General features: G+C 45.1%; 1 protein-coding gene across 1 annotated transcript in view; it reads right to left on the reverse strand.

Moving 5' to 3' along the window:
• The window catches only part of FAM107A (family with sequence similarity 107 member A), a 58,417-nt gene that overhangs the window by 23,651 nt on the left and 20,324 nt on the right, over positions 1 to 14,442 (reverse strand). The gene's annotated exons all lie outside the window — the stretch shown is intronic.

Raw genomic sequence — 14,442 nt, forward strand, 5'->3', positions numbered from 1 at the left:
CAGAAAGGAAGAGCAGCCCCAAGAGAATCACTAGGCACAGGGAAGGGGTGTGGGGAAATATTCTAAAAAGAGTAAGGCACAGGATCCATTTCCCATCTGTTTTGCATCTGGGGTTAGAAATAGGACACAGTGCTCTGAACTACAGGAAGAGCCTAAAAGAAGACGTTAAGAACAGAGAGTTGTGGAGAACGTGGACCTCTCATCTGCTGTAAGTCCTCTATCCAAGCCTTGGAGTGTGTGTGTGTGTGTGTGTGTGTGTGTGTGTGTGTGTGTGTGTGTGTATCTGTGTGTGTGTGTAGGGGGGCATTTATGAGACTCACGTTCTTTTTTAAAAAATCGACTTTATTATTTAGAACAGTTTTAGATTTAGAGAAAAGTATGAAGATAGTACAGAGAGTTCCCTTATAACCTATGCCCAGTTTCCCTATGATGAACACTGTACACGCACGTGGCTATACGTGTTTGATGTATGGTACATTTGTTACAATTAATGAACCAATACAGATACGCTATTACTAACTCGAGCCCATACCGTATTCAGATTCCCTTAGTTTTTCCCTAATGTCGTTCTCTAGAATCGCATCCAGAATATATTACGTTGAGTTGTCTCATCCCCTTTAGCTCCCCGTGGCTGTGACGGTTTCTCTTGTTCTGAGTGACTTCCACAGTTTTGGAGAGACCCAGGTTCTTTCATGTTGAACTCATGCCCGCGCTACTCCTTCTGGCTTCTCCATCTTCCTGCAAGCTCCTTATTCTTCAAAGGTCATTTTAGAAGGCTTAGGGCTTGGTCTCAGGGTCGGTTCTTGGACATCTTCTCTTCTCCCTTTCCACTCTCAAGCCTTCAAAAGCCTCTCTAAACCAGCATTCCCCAAATGTGTGTTTCCGATCCAGACTTTGCTTCTGACCTTTGACATCGTCTAACCGGCTGCTACTTGACATCCCACTTGAAAGTCTGATAGGCACCTGAAACTTACCCTGGCCCAAACAGAATCTCGACCACCCCAGCCCCCAGCCTTATCCTCCCCTGTCGTCTCCATCCTAGCACAAGGCTCTGCACTGACCCTGTTGCTCAGGCCAGGAGCCTGGGAGTCTGCCTTGCTCTGTCTTCTCTCAACCCGCAGTACTCAGATCACTGAGGCCTGATGAGTCCTCCTCTTAGTGAGTCTCTTGTGTCTGCTCACCTCTCCCCAGGCCCCTGCACCCCCACTCTAGCCTGGGTACCCCCACTGCATGCCTGGATTCAACAGTAGCTTGTTTTCCATACAGACTCCAGGGAAAGCTTTTCAAATGAACTCATACCCTGACTCTGCCTTACAACCCTCAGCGCCTTCCAGTTGCACTTGGAATCCAACCCCCAGGCCCTCCCCTGGCCTACAAGGCATCTGCAGTCTGGTGCCTCCCTGCCATCCTCTCAAATCCCATCTATTTGTTTTTCCAAATGTCCAAGGTCTTGGGATGCCTCGGTGAACACAAAATGGTCCTTGTGGTGTTCGCATTCTGGTGGGGAAGACAGACCATACACATGAGTGAGATAGTGTAGTGGAAGACTTAGACACTAGGGAGTAAAGGAGGAGTAGCGGAAGGGGAAGGTTCAGCTGGTGGGGGGTGGAGACAGCCTGTGGTAACAACAGGCTGCTCAGCTGGGTCTCACAGAAGATGAGCCAAGAGCTCAGACTGGCAGGAAGCAGGGAGTCAGCCAAACAGATATCCCAGGAGTGAGTGTCAGCAGTTATGGCAAAGGTCCTGAAGCTGGGGCGTGCCTGGCATGTTAGGGAACTGTAAGGTCCAGGTGGCTGGAGTGGAGGGAGAAGGTGGGACCGGGACAATTTCCTGTCACCCATCCTCCTGCCACTAGGAACTACATGGGTTCTCTCACTCACTTTTGCACCAGCTGTTTCCCTTACCCCAGATTCTCCCTCCTCCTCTGTCTGGCTACCTCATTCTGTAGGTCTTGGCAGAAATACTGTTTCCTCAGGGAGGTCCCCCTCCATCATGTGTTCCCAGAGCACCCTAGACTTCTCCTGTATTAATATTCCCCACAGAATTATGATCCCTTCACTCTGTTTCCTCTACCATCCTATACTTAACTTTGATGGCATGGGGGGTTGAGTCCTGTTTGCAATGCTCTCCCCAGGGCGTAGTCTGGGGTTGGGCTGGGCGTGAATCCCCAGTAGAGACTTGTTGAAAGAATGAATGAATGAGGGAATGAATAAATGGACCCACATGAGGAGCTCCGGTCTGTATGAGGAAAGTGGATAATTTCTCAGAGAGTAGTCAGGGCTGGAACCGAGGAAGGCCCCACCTATTGCCTGCCTAGGGATTATCTGGGGTGTACAGAATTGCCTGGTGTTTCCCCTAGAGGGCTCCCATTTTGAGCTCTGCCACCAAGTAGGGCACAGAAGAGGGAGGGTGTTTGGGGTTTGGCCAAGACTCTTTTTGTTCTTTAACAAAAGAACTAAGGGGATAAGTAACCTCATCTGTGGAAGAAAATTCCGGGACAGAAAAGCACCTACTCCAGAGGGTTCAAAGGGAATCTGAGCTTCTTCTCACACCTCCCCACTCAGACCTGGGAGGTGGGGCTGCACCCCAAGGGCTATGTCAGCATCACAAAGCCAGACTTTCATAAGGAGCAGCTCTCAGACCTCGGATTCAAAGAAATGTCCTTTGCACGCCTGCCAACCCCCTTTGCATGAAAGGCCAACCTGTGTCCAGCGGAACCTCAGTGCCCAACGCGAGGCCTCTCCCTTTAGGGACTGGGGTTTGGAGAGTGAGAAGTTCTCCCTGGATCTCTGCTGACGTACTACTGATGACTGATAGTCTTTCCTCAGGACGATGCTGACACACACAGACAACTCTTATCTGTTCTCACCGTTTCGGAACTGGGAGATGCTGGTGTAGTTGTGATTTTGGTTAAAGTTAGCACACACAATTTCCAGAGGAGATACTATTACATAATGTACAATATACCCCAATTGGCTGAATACAACGCAATCTTGGTTGAAGCCCAAAAGATTTGCGTTTCTCCTGTCCTTCCTGTGGCCTCCTGTCCTCCTTCTCAAGCCCTGATTATTGGGAAGAGCCACTTGGCATTGATCACCGGTGACCTTCATGATTCTACCTCCAAAGCCACCTCCTCTTGTCCGGTTTGCTCCATTGCTTCCCTACAGGATAAGGCCTCAATTTGGAAGTGCCAAGGAGACCATGGGCCAACCCACATCAACCAGTCTTCTCTGCACATCAGGTGACACTTGAGGGATCTTGCTTTGTTTTTAAACATTTAAAAATTAAGCATAAAGCCCACTAATCATTAAGTGTGATGAAGCTCAATGAAATATATATATATATATTTTTGAGTTGGAGTCTCACTCGGTTGCCCAGACTGGAGTGCAGTGGCCGCTTCCGGCCACCGCAGCCTCGCCTGCTGGGCTCCAGTGATCCTTCCGCCTCAGCCTTCTGAGTAGCCAGAATTACAGGCATGCGCTACCACGCCCGGCTGATTTTTTGACTTATTGTAGAGATGAGGTCTCGCTACCCAGGCGGGTCTCGAACCCTACCCAGGCGGGTCTCGAACCCGCAGGCTCAGGCAATCCACTCACCTCAGCCTCCCAAAGACGCGGGATTACAGGCTGAGCCACCGAGCCCGGCTTCAATGAAATATTATACCTATGTTCATCTACATAACCACCTCTAAGATTGGGACGGAAAACATTCCCTGCACCCCAGAGGGCTCCCCTCTGCCCCTTCCCAGTCAACATCCACCTTCTCTCAGGGTAAGCACTATCCTGGTTTCTGTCACCATAGATTTGTTTCTTTTGTTCTAGGATTTCATACAAGTGGAATAATACAACCTACTTGTTTGAGGTTCCTTTACTGCTGACTTAAGGATTCCACTTTATGGCTCTATCCCAGCTTGGTTATACATTCTCCTGTGCACATTGGGGTGGTTTCCAGTTTTTGGTGATCCCTGATGAAAATGCTAGGAACATCCTCCTTTGAGTTTTCAGGTAAACATGAGGGCTCGTTTCTGAGGGGCAGATGCCTGGCAGTGGACTTGCTGGGTCAAGGTAGGTGAATGTTCAGTTATAGTAGGTACTACCAGCAGTGATTGTATCAATTTGTACATTGTGCTTTTGAAATCTCCACAACGTAGATTTGTTTTGGACACATTGAGATCACTTCTGAGCATAAAGTTTTTGATTGGCAGGAAGGAGGAAGGTGTTAGCAAAGTTGCATCTTAGATAAACACAGGACTGAATTCAGAACTTGGAAGAGATGAAGGTAGGACCTTGGAATATTTATCCTTGAACCCTGGAGTGAATTGGAAATATGTCTCTAGGTGTCATTATTTCCTCCCCCATGAGGCTGTAAACACCATGGGAACAGGGGCTGTGACTTATTCAGGGATGTGTCTTCAATGCATAGTGTACTTCTTGGCACCTAGGTGCTCAGTAAATAAAATTTAGCTTAGTAATTATAGTAAATGGTTACTGGACAAATCCTAGTGATGGGCACTGTGATAGGACTTTACTGATAATGACCTAATTTAAGCCTCATGATAGTCTTTGTAGATTTGGGAATATCGAAGTTCTGTCTGTTTTGTGGACAAAGAGGGAAGCTGAGGCCTTGGTCAGGCTGAGATGTATAGCTGGCAAGTGGCAGCTTTTTAAAATTTTATTTTAAAGATGTGGGGTATAATTCAGGGTTAGATATACGGATGTTCATTATGCAGTTACCCTTGTTGTTGAGGTGTGTCCCCCCTTCCCCAGGCAGATTCCCACTACTGCCAATCTCGCCTCCCTGATCTTCCTCACCCCCACACCCCCGTGGTTTCCCACTACTGCCAATCCTTTTCTTATAGTATTATGATAGTTGTTCAAGGTTTGCTTATGAGTGAGAACATGTGATACTCAGTTCTTTATTTCTGTGAAAGATCACTTGTATTATAGACTCTAAGTCCATCCAGGTTGCTGTGAATGATTTTGTTCTTCTTTATGGCTGCATAATATTCCATTGTGTATATGTACCACATTTTTTAATCCAGTTCTCTTTTGATGGGCAGCATGGGCTGGTTTCATGTTCTTGCTATTGTGAACAATGCTGCAATAAACATACATGTGCAGGTTTCTTTTTTATAGAGTGATTTGAGTTCTTCCGGGTATATTCCCAGTAGGGGGATAGCGGGATGGTATGGAAGGTCGATTTTTAGATTTTTTAGGAAACTCCAAACTGTTTTCCACAGAGGGTGTACTAGTTTACACTCCCACCAACAGTGTGGAAGTATTCCCTTTTCGCCACATCCTCTCCAGCATCTGTTATTTTTTGAATTATTGATGATGGTCATCTTGACTGGAATTAGGTGGTATCTCAGTGTAGTTTTAATTTGCATTTCTTCGATGACTAGTAAGACTGAGCATTTTTTCATGTATCTATTGGCTGCTTGTATGTCTTCTTTTGTGAAGTGTCTATTCATATCTTTTGCCCACTTTGTAATGGGGCTGCTTGTTTTTTTCTTTTTAGCATATTTGAGTTCCTTGTAGATCCTAGATGTTAGGCCTTTGTCAGATATACAGTTGGAAAATATTTTTTTCCCAGTCTGTGGACTGTTTCCCTGCTCTCTTGATGATTTCTTTGCGTTTGCAGAAGCTTGTCAGTTTGATGACATCCCACTTGTCTATCTTATCTCTTATGGCATGGGCTCTTGGGGTTTTGATCAGGAATTGGTTGCTTGTTTCAATTTCCATAAGGGTGTCTCCAGCACTTTCTAAGGTTCTTATAGTTTGAGGTTTTATGTTTAGGTCTTTGATCCATTTAGAGGTGATTTTTGTTTATGGGGGCAGGTAGGGATCTTGTTTTAATCTTCTGCATGTGGCCAGTCAGTTTTCACAGCACCATTTACTGAATAGGTCCTCCTCTCCCCAGTCGTAGGTGGTGGAGGCTTTGTCAAAAATGAGTTGGTTGAGAAATTGAGGTTTTGCTTCTGGAATCTCTATTATATTCCTCTGGTTTATATGCCTGTTCTTGTGCCAATACCAGGCTGTTTTGATTATTGTAGCTTTATAATAAAGTTTAAAGTCTGGGAGTGTGATACCTCCTGCTTTTTTTTTTTTTTTGCCAAGGATTGTTTTGGTGATTTGTGGTCATTTATGTTTCCATATGAATTCCTGTATTGTCATTTCCATGTCTGAGAAGAATGCTGCTGGTAATTTAATGGTTATTGCATTAAATGTGTAGATTGCCTTGGGTAGGATGGACATCTTAACAATGTTGATTCTTCCAAACCATAAGCATGGAATATTTTTCCATTTGTTTGTGTCTTCTTTGATTTCTTTGAGCAGTGTTTTGTAGTTTTCATTGTAAAGGTCTTCAGGTCTCTGGTTAGGAAGATCCAAGTATTTCATTTTTTTGTGGCTATTGTGAGTAGGATTGCTTTTTATTTGGGTTTCTGTTTGCTTATTATTGGTGTATAGACATGTGACTGTCTTTTTCACATTGATTTTATACCCTGAGACTTTGCCAAAGTCCTTTAATCAGTGCAAGGAGGTTTTTGAACCCAGATTCTCTCGGGTTTTTGAGGTATAGAATCATGTCATCTGCCAAGAGGGATAACTTGACTTCCTCCTTTCCTATATGGATACCCCTGATCTCCTTCTCCTGTCTGATTGTTCTAGCTAGGACTTCCAAAACTATGTTGAAAAGGAGGGGTGAGAGTGGGCATCCTTGTCTTGTTCTGGTTTTCAGGGAAAATGATTCTAATTTCTGTCTGTTTAGCAGTATGCTGGCTGTGGGCTTCTCATAGATGGCCCTTGCAAGTGGCAGCTTTGTAAGTAGATGTGAGGCAGTCTGACTCATGAGCCTTTGTGTGTGTGTGTGTGTGTGTGTGTGTGTGTGTGTGTGTGTGTGTTGCCTGATGGCAAGAACTTGAACCCCATTTTACAGAGGAGGATACTGAGGATCAGAAAGGTTAAGGAACACTTCTCCGTGGAGTCAGTTGGGTTAGCCTCCCCAACATACTAATTCTTTTTTTTTTTAAGAGTCAGTCTTACTCTAATGCCCATGCTGGAGTGCAGTGGGGCCATTATAGCTCACTGCAGGCCTGAACTCCTGGGCTCAAGCAATGTTCCCACCACATCCTCTTGAAATACTGGGATTATAGGCATGAGCCACTGCACCCGGCACCCACCAAGCAAATTCTTAAAGGCTAAACCTTTTGAATGCAGGGTGCTGACTGCTGCCCCCCTCAACCCCTGCTCTCCTGAGCTCCCAGCCTCTGGATGCCACATGGCCCATCCCAAGCCTCCACCTCATTGCCTCACTCTCACAAAGCCATCCTGTTGTGTGAGGCGACACCTGCCCCACCTCTCTCTGTGCCATCCCCAGGGACGGAGAGAATCAGACCCGTCCATCCTTTCTTTAGCGTGCTGGGCACTGTTTGGGGCAGGTGCCGAGTCCTGGGCCTTGTTCCTCTCCAGGGGTCCACTTTCATGCCACTGGTGTCGAGTTCTCAGCGAGGTGTGGTAACGAGGCCACCGTCACCCATCAAAGGAAACCTCCACAATTCTGGTCTGCAGGGTCTTCTCACACCTCCATTCATTCAGCCCCACAGATCTTGGAGGCCCAGAAGACTGCCTTTCTGGAACTGAAGCTGAGGCACTAGCAAGAGCCACCCACCCCACCCAGCAGGAGGGAGTGTGGGGGACGGTCTTCCTCTGCACACCTGGACTTGGTGGGTGGGTTGTTTTGTTCTCCTTAAAAGCTTGCAAATTAGTTCACGAAGTAATGTCTAAATCCATTTCTGTTTTAAACATTTGGAACAACCGGGTTGGATGTAGATTTTTAAAAGTGACATTACTCCTACTGTCTTTACCATCCCAGCCATGCCCTAATGCCACCCTCTTCCCAGAGCCATCACTGATTTTGATGCTGTGTGTGTGTGTTTTGGTCATTTTTCTGCAGCTTGCTTTTTAAATTCTTCAATATGTCTTGGAGATATTTCTATGTTGGCGCACGTAGATTCCCCCTCACTCTTTTGATCTCCTACAGTGTCTAGCATACACTGTGATGTCCCATGCTGTTTATTTTTTTAAAACATTCCTTTAGTTGGGCACTCAGGTTGTTTCTAATTTTTCACTATCACATATAATTCTGTTCCAAACACCCTGGTGCTTGCCTCTCTGTGTGGAGCATTTCTCTAAGGCAGACGCTGTGAAGTAGACATGTTAGACCAAGAAGTACATGTATTTTAAGTCTTAGGAGATGCTGCCAAATTACTCTCACAAATGACTGTACAATTTGGCACACTTGCCACCAGTGTCTGAGATTACTGGGTAGTCACTAACATGAGGTGTTGTGAATCTAAGTTTGTCTGCAAGAAACTAATCTGTGGTGTTGGAAGTCAGGATGACGGTTATTCTTGTGGGGGGCAACAATGGATGGGAAGGGGCTGGAGGGGGCTCCTGAGTGCCACTGGTGTTTGGTTTCTTGGTGTAAGTGGTGGGTACACAGGAGTTTTGAATTTCTCAGGCTTATGAAAGGTGCCGTTTCCATATGTACATTATTCTTCAGTACAAAGTTTAAGTTCCCCCCTTCCTTGCAATCTACTGGGTGACAAAACAGCACCCCATGATTATTTTAGTCTAGGGATTGAGCCTTCTTTTGTTGATACACCAGTCTTCTGGAATATTTTACTTCTGAGTCTTGTGAGACTCCCTGACCGAGGAAACCCCCTTTCACAAAGGGGAAGAGGACTGCGACTGTTTCTGAGCATCCACAAATGCTCTCTATCCTCACAAAAACTTTTCAGGGTAGGTACCATTCACTACATTTTGCAGACAAGGAGGCAAGGACTCAGAGCAGACCTGCTCAAGGCCATGAAATTGTCTAACTATAGGTTCTTACCCTCCTCTCTACCTGTTAAGTGACAGCTGCTCATGTGGCAGACTTTGAGCTAATTATGCAACAGGTATAATCTTAATTAACCCCTGCAACAGCCCAGAATAAGGTAGCTATATTGTCATTCCATTTTACAGATGAGAACAGTGAGGCCTGGAAAGGTTAAATGAGTTGTCTGGATCACCCAGTTAGCCCCAAGTAAGTGGTGGAGCGGGGTTTGAGTCTAGGTCTGCCTGGCTCTAAACCTAGCGTAAGGCAGTGCTGTTATCCAACAAAATGTTCTTGGTGATGGAAATGTTCTGTCTGATAACATAGCAGTCACTAATCACTTGTGGCTACTTAGTACTAGAAATGTGGCTAGTGCCACCAAGGAACTGAAATTTTATTCTGATTTAATTTCAACAAATTAAAGTAGACTGCATTGGATGGTGCAATTCTAAAGTGTCAGGTCAGGAGAAGAAACACTGTAGGGTAGCAGGCCCCAACCTTTTTGGCATCAGGGACCAGTTTCATGGAAGACCGTTCTTCCATGGATCGGGAGAGGTGGGGATCAGGCATTAGATTCTCACAAGAAGCATGCAACATAGATCCCTCGCATGTGCAGTTCACAATAGAGTTCTTGCTCCTATGAGAATCTGATTCTGTTGTTGATCTGACAGGAGGCGGAGCTCCGCTTGCCCACCACTCACTTGCTGCTGTGTGGCCCGATTCCTAACAAGTACCAGTCCATGGCCCTGGGGGGTTGGAGACCCCTGCTGTAGGGCACAGGCACTGGTGACAGAGCAGCCTCAGATGGGAAGCTATCCAACCCACCACAAGAGACCCACTGGCCAACCCCACAGGTTCTGACAAAGCCCACACAGGTTTTGTTTCAGGCACTAGAGCCATGCCCTGTGGAAATCCCAGGGTTTTATAGTCAGACATGGCCTTCACCTGGCCCTTAACCTAAGAGTCAGTTTTCTCATGTGTCAAAATAGCACTGGTTTTAAGATTAAATGAGAGAATACACAGTGTTTGACACATTATTGGTACTCAATAAGCTATTTAGTAACATTGTTGTTATGAGAGTTATGATTATTGATCATAGGCTCACTTTTAAAATTTTAAATAAGATTTTTCATTATATAATAATGATAAACATAATCCTGGTGATTATTTAAACAATGCAGATGGGTGTTGACTGCAACCTACAAATCTCTAAATCCTTCAACCTCAAGCCCCCTCCCAGATGAAACCAAGTTGTTTCTTATGCATCTTATGCAGTTGTCTCTGCTTCCATAAATATCTAGGACAATTCCTATGAGCCTTTTGAAAAATGCAAGCAGTATCACACAAGATGTGCTAGTCTACACCTTGCTTTGTCACTTAATGGTAGATCAAGGACACATTTCTACACTTACACCTTCAGATTTGCCACATTATGCTACTTTGTGCACAGGTCTTCGTGGGAAAGGTCATTGGTAACTTATTTTGCAGGTCCTTACAGATAGACATTTAGGTTGTTGCTGTTTATTTTGTTGTTATGAACAATGTTTCAGTGAATGCCTCACACATGTCTTTCCATGCATGGGTAAGTACACCCACCTAGAGGGAAAACTCTTATCAGCAGAATTCCTGGGTCCATGGTTGGGGTGTTTTCAACCGGGCTAAATCTTGGTATATATACAGTCTCATTTTAAACCTCTCAGGAGCACTGGACTTTTAAAGAAATGTTCTGGTAAGTTCTTTTGAAAAGATTCCTCAAGTCATGCTAATAATCGCCCCTGGAATGTATTTGCTGGATGGGTTTGGAATTTTGGCAAAAACTGATTTATTTTCTTTAAGCAGATCTGGTTTCTAAATTCTCTGTGGTGGAGGGACGTGCACGTGGTCAGGAGAGGGGAGTTGGGCAGGGAGTGCCTGGAGGTCAAGGGACTGGATCCCCACTAATCCCAGCCCAGGCTGGCTGCTGGGGAGAGGTGAAGACGCTGCCTTCCTGGGGGTCAAGTCCTGTAGGAAGCAGGGCTTCCAGAGCATATCGAATAACACACCAGGGATCTATTGAACCTGTGGTTCAGGGAGGGAAGGGGGAAGAGAGGAGACACCCAGAAGGAATTGCCAGCAAGCAAACAAGGACTGTTCTCAGCAGGTGAAATCCAAACGGCCCACAAACGTAAGAAAAGATGCACGCCTCCCCAGAAACCAGAGAAAATGCACACTTGAGCAACAATGGAGTATTCTCTGCCACCTATCAGATCGGCAAAAATGAAAAAGTAATGATACCCCATGTTGACGAGGGTGTGGGGAGATGCTCTGGCATGTACTACTGGAGGGCATGACTAAAGGCCGGGCACAGGCATCCTGCAGGGAAACGTGTGGTCAAAAGCCTTCAAACCGTGCATTCCAACCTCCAGGCAGCAATGCTTCTAGGAATTTGCTTTAAGGGAATTGAATATACACAATTGAAAGATATATTGTCAAAGAGTGGCACTAACCAGCACTGGTTCATAGTAATAAAAAGCTTAGCAATAAGGCCAATGTCCTGAAATAGGGGATTGGCTAAATCAACTGTATTATTTTTATAAAATGTAACAATCTGTGGCTAAATGGATGTTGTAGACCTATGATTACTAACATGGAAGATGTCCAGTATCTATTTATGAAAATCAAGTGAAAAAAAATAGGTTACGGAATTGGTTATGTATTTTGTTACGTCTGTTGTGTTACACTATATATTTAGTGTTACATATCTATATCTATCCTTATAGATATATACATATATATGTGACTTATATCAATTATAGATACATGCTTGTATATGGTAGATATGTGTATAAGTATGTTTGTCCAAATGTATGTATATCATGTGAATTTATGTGGAAAGTGTTTGGAAGGATATAATTAAAATGTCCTCAGTGCTTATAATCAGGTAGTGGGGAATTGTATTCATTCACAAATTTATTCATTTATTTTTGTAGTTTTCCACATTTCTTGAGGTTTTCTTTCAATAAAGTTTTATTGCTTTTATAATCAGAAAAATAATTTGTTAACATTTAGAAAACAAAGGAAGTTGCTGACTTTGCCTCAACTGTGTTAGTCAGTCTAAGCGCTGTTATTTCCCCATGCCAAGACTGACCCAGATCTTGTGCACATTAGAAGTCCCCTCTGATCCCAGATCTACCTTTAATTATGATAATAATGATAATGATGTTCATTTATTGAACACCTACTGTGTGCCAGACCTTGGCTGAGGACTTTATGTGCATTCTTTTTTTGAGTTGGAGTCTCACTCGGTTGCCCAGACTGGAGTGCAGTGGCCGCTCCAGGTCACCGCAGCCTCGACCTGCTGGGCTCCGGCGATCCTTCTGCCTCAGCCTTCCGAGTAGCCAGAATTACAGGTGCTCACTACCACGCCCGGCTAATTTTTTAATTTTTATTGTAGAGATGAGGTTTCGCCAAGTTGCCCAGGCGGGTCTCGAACCTGTGGGCTCAGGCAATCCACTCACCTCTGCCTCCCAAAGTGCTGGGATTACAGGCTGAGCCACCAAGCCCGGCCTTTATGTGCATTCTTACCTTGGCTCATAAACCGTGGCCTGAAGGCAGGTGCTATTATGAATTTGGATTTCCTAGAAGGAGAGCCTAAAACGAGAGGGAACTCATGGGAAGTTGAAAAGGATAAGGGAGGGAAGCAGGATGGAGCAGGAGAAGACATTAAGCAAAGATGTGGACTGGACTGGAGTCTAGCCTCAGCTGGATCCCATGAGGAGTCCAGGGTGTAAATGGTACTACAGCATTATTCTACTTTGAGGCAAGGGGGCTGGGCCTTTATATCGCCATATCAACTGGTCTTTGGCTACAGGACAGAGGGATAGGGGCAATACAGGTGACAGGCTCCATCCCAAAAGGACATCTGGATGAGGCAACTCCCATCAGCCATGGGCAATTGTTCTGAGAAGGGTGAAGCTGTGAGCAGTCAGTGCCTACAGTACCTGGGGATGGGTGTGCTGGACCAGCAAAAGGGCTCTGGGGGAAGAGCACCAACCTCTGATGTATTAGTATCCCCATTTTATAGATGGAGAAACTGTGGCTCACAGAGAAGTGACTTACCCAAGGTTACACAACTAGTAAGAGCCTGGTTTTGAGCTCATTTCTGGAGGCTGTGCTCTGAGCCCTGAAGCTAGACTGCGTGTAACTTCACAGAAGGGAAGGAGGTTGAAACTGTGAATGAAGACCCTCCCAATATCCCCTGTCCCACCAAATGCCCCTGCCCCTGATCTCTGTGCTTTACATTACCATCTTGTTAATAAGTCCTTTAGACCTGGGCTTTTGAAGAAGGGAGCCACAAAAAGCCTTTGTGTTTCTGCAAAGGTCTCTGAAGGCTGGAATGTCAGTGGAGCTGGTTGCTAGGAGACTTTCTCAAGAAAGGCTCCTTTGGACAATGAGCTCAGGCTCTGCTCACAGCCCAACATTATTATACTTGGCAGAGCGACATCCCTACACACACTCCCTCTAAGGTATTAAAGGTAGATCCAATTCCTTCTCCAACTGGTTCTTCCAGGCCTCATCTCAGAGCGTATCCTGAGCTGAAAACAGTTCTTTTGCTAGACAGACTCAGGATCCTGGAGAGAAAGGGCCCTTTGAGATGATCTGTCTGCATTCTCCATTATATAAATGAGGAAACTGAGGCACAGAGAGTTGAGGGACTCACACAGTGAGCTAGTGGTAGAGTCATGACTTGTCTCTCTCTTGTTATTGCACATGATAGCTTCCCCCATGCCCTATAGTTAATCAGCAGGAACTCAGTATGTGAAGACTAGGTACATTTTTCTCTATTAATCCTTGTGTTTCAAAGTCTTTTGAAAGACAACTTATTGCTTTGCTCAAATGGAGATGAGCAGCTGGCATCTGTTGGGCATCTACTATGTGCCAAACACTAGGCTAGGCACTTTAGGGTCTTCATCTGCTACCTCTGACTCTGGACCATCTTGGAGTTAGTTTCTATTGGCTGTTTTTTTCTTGATTTAGAGTCACATCTTTCTGTTTATTTGCACGGCTTGAAAGCTGCGATTGTATAGAGGATGTTATGTATGTGTGCAATGTATTGTAGAGACTCTGGTTTCTGTTATCTTCTTCTGAGGAGTGTTAAATTTTAGCAAGCGGTATACCTATTAGATGATCCCTTTGAAATTCCACAGGTTTGTCTTTGCACTTTGTTAGGGAAGATTTATGCAAAGCCCAAGCTGTTCTCCAAGTTGTTCTAACATGGCAAGACGCCTTACAAACTTTCTGAGGATCTTGAAGAATTTGGTTTTAGGTTTTGTTAGGGCAGGTTTGGAGTATCCCTATACCAGAGTATGGTCTTCACTTCTAAGACATGGCCTTTCTGGTGTCTCAGCTTGAAGTCCAGGATGAAGGTCTCTCTGATGTCTCCCAGTACTACTTAGCCTGTAGTATTTCAGTTCCCTTGCAGCCCTGTAATAGCTGCTCTCTGGTACGTCTCAGATAGTCTCACCCTGTCCTGTGCCTGCACATCCCAGCCCGTGGGCAAAAACTTATGAGTCACAAGAGATCCCC

The sequence above is a fragment of the Carlito syrichta genome, unplaced genomic scaffold (genome assembly GCF_000164805.1).
Source record: "Carlito syrichta isolate Samal-C Ts95f unplaced genomic scaffold, Tarsius_syrichta-2.0.1 Scaffold140504, whole genome shotgun sequence".
Taxonomy (NCBI): Eukaryota; Metazoa; Chordata; class Mammalia; order Primates; family Tarsiidae; genus Carlito; species Carlito syrichta.